This window comes from Alexandromys fortis, unplaced genomic scaffold (genome assembly GCF_014885135.2).
Source record: "Alexandromys fortis isolate MF-2015 unplaced genomic scaffold, M_Fortis_MF-2015_v1.1 scaffold_26, whole genome shotgun sequence".
NCBI classification, from domain to species: domain Eukaryota; kingdom Metazoa; phylum Chordata; class Mammalia; order Rodentia; family Cricetidae; genus Alexandromys; species Alexandromys fortis.
This window is the reverse complement of record NW_026067894.1, coordinates 8,831,824-8,834,442: the sequence shown is the minus strand read 5'-3', so window position 1 is coordinate 8,834,442 and position 2,619 is coordinate 8,831,824.

Here is a 2,619-nt window from a genome sequence, read left to right as displayed (position 1 = left end):
GCCCCCTTTCTTTTTCTTTTTTTTTTTTTAAGCCTAAACACATTGTAAAACACACTGGAACCTGTTTAGAGTTTTCTTTTCTTTTCTTTTCTTTTTTTTTGTCTGGACCTCTTTTACTGCGTCTTTTAGCCTCTTTTGACTGTCCTAGAAAACTTTAGACTGTTAAGCTACACCTGGATGGTCCCTGTGCTCTAGCAGCTGACTCCGCCCACTCAGGTCAGGTTGTGAAAGCCGAGCCCAAAGCTTACAGCCAGGAACTGCATTTAACCTTTTTTATTTTTTCTTTCTTTCTTTTTAAATGCAGACCAGGCTGGCCTTACAGAGTCACAGAGATGTGCCTGCCTCTTCTCCAGAGTACTGGGGTTAAAGGCATATGCCACCACTGCCAGGCGGCCAGAACTTCTGAAAGATTGCTTAGTGAATGAACAAATGTCACGACTTAGCCCCTGGGCCCCAGGATGAAAGGAGAGAACCGATTTCTGCGAGTTGCCCTAACCAGCACATACTCTGCCCCCTCCCCCACCCTGAACATCCCGTCTTAAATATATGTCTAAGAAAATTTATTTTGGTGTCTGTCTGGTTGTTGCCTTTTTCTCTGTGTGGTCCCAGCCACCCCAGAGCATGTCCTCCCTGGAAGGGTCTTTCCCTCACGTCCTTCTAGGCTCTGGCTCACCAGGCTGCCTGCTCTACTGTCCAGCTGAGGACTTGGCCCAACTGCCTCTCAAAGATACCTTGAGCTGCCCCGAGGGCCAACCAATTCTCTCTTATCAGTCACGGGGAAAAGGAAAGATTCAGAAGGTGGGTCAGCTTGTCAGGCAAGGGACAAAGATACCATCTCCCACAGAGTCATACTCTGGTGACATTTGCCCTGCTCCATATTGTTCCAGTGGAGGGCCAAAGGTACAGAAAAGGTTTCTGTGAAGCCGCCACGAGTCCCACCTAAGTCCCCTGTGACCTCTTGCTTGGGGGTCAAAGATGGCTCCACTGCCAAAGTCTGCGGACTTCTGTGAGCCACCCATAAGGAGAGAAGCAGACTGAGGATATAGCTCAGCGCCTTCCCCACTACTGCCTGTCCTCCAGATTTAAAACGAACCCTGGTAAATTGAGGGACATGTGACGACCTGGGCTATCCTCAGCGCCAAGAGTGCACAAGCAGGCGCGCGCAAAGATAACTAGCTTCTATAGCTTGAATTCTCAGTCCACAACCCAACAAAAAAACTTTTTCTTTTTCTTTTTTTTTTTCTTTTTTGGTTTTTCATGACAGGGTTTCTGTGTAGCCCTGGCTTGGCTAGAACTCGCTCTGTAGAACAGGCTGACCTCAAAACAGAGATCCACCTGCCTCTTTTTCCCCTCCCAGTGCTGAGATTAAAGCCCTGCACCACCACCACCAGCAGCACCACCACCATGCAAATAAAACATTCTTTAAATGCATTTTCAGTTGAAAAGATTTTTTTGAGCTGGGCATGGGGGCATACACCTTTAATCCCAGCACTCAGGGGCCAGAGATAGTATCTTCCTGTCTGGTCTGGAACTCTGAGATTAAAGGTATGTGCCATCAGGCCTGGTTTATCACTAAAACTTTTTAAAATGAATTTAAGATGGATATGGCAGCACACCCCTTAATCTCAGCACTGGAGAGGTTCAAATGAGCTACACAGTTATAACTATAAAGCTATATCTAGTGTGTTCCGAAACAGCCAGAGCTATGCAGTGACACCCCGGCTCAGAAACAATGTATTTAAAAAAAAAGACAGGAAAACAGAAGAGAGATTTCTTGGAAGGAAGAAAAGCTCCAGTGGGTGTGGGAGGGGGATAAAAGATGTGTGTGTATCAATAAAATATTTTACATACGTGTATGAAATGGTTACAGAATAAATTTAAAAATATTAAAAACAAATCCATGTTAGAAGTATCAGACAGAGTGCTAGGCCCTGGAAGTATAGCAAAGAATATTGCCAAGATGCTAACCTCAAGGACTTCCTGTTCTGAGAGCAAGGAGATGGATGATATCAAGGAAAACATGTTTAATACAATCTCAGATAACCCAAAGGGCTGAGACAAAAAAATTAAGAATTCTCAAAAAAGACTTTGCTGAGGGGGGGGGGGTGCACATAAATGGGGGGCGTGGATTGGGCATTTTGAGGCAGTGCAGGGAGCCTGAGGAAGGAAGGTCAGGAGGCAGGCAAGAGACAAAGGTCTGGGGCTTTTATATATTTAAGAAAAAACTTTGACCCTGTTCCTTTCCCCAGGGTCATGTAAACCACAAATGGTACTTGCTTGAGTGTAATCACTGACAGACCACACCGTAGATTCAAGGCTGGCCTGGGCTACAGAATCTATCTCCAGTCTATAAATGTGATATGTCCAACAAACCTGATGTTAACATTTGTGTGAATTAAAGCAAAAATTTGACTGTAAAAAAAAAAAAGGTTGGAAGCTCTCAGGCCAGCAAGCCTGGAATATGCTGTAAAAACAGGAGAGCCACTGGGTGGTGGTGGTGGTGGCGGCGGCAGCGCAAGCCTTGGGAGGCAGAAGCAGGCGTATTTCTGTGAGTTTGAGGCCAGCCTGGTCTACAAAAGCTAATACCAGGACAGGCTCCAAAGCCAGAGAGAAACTCTG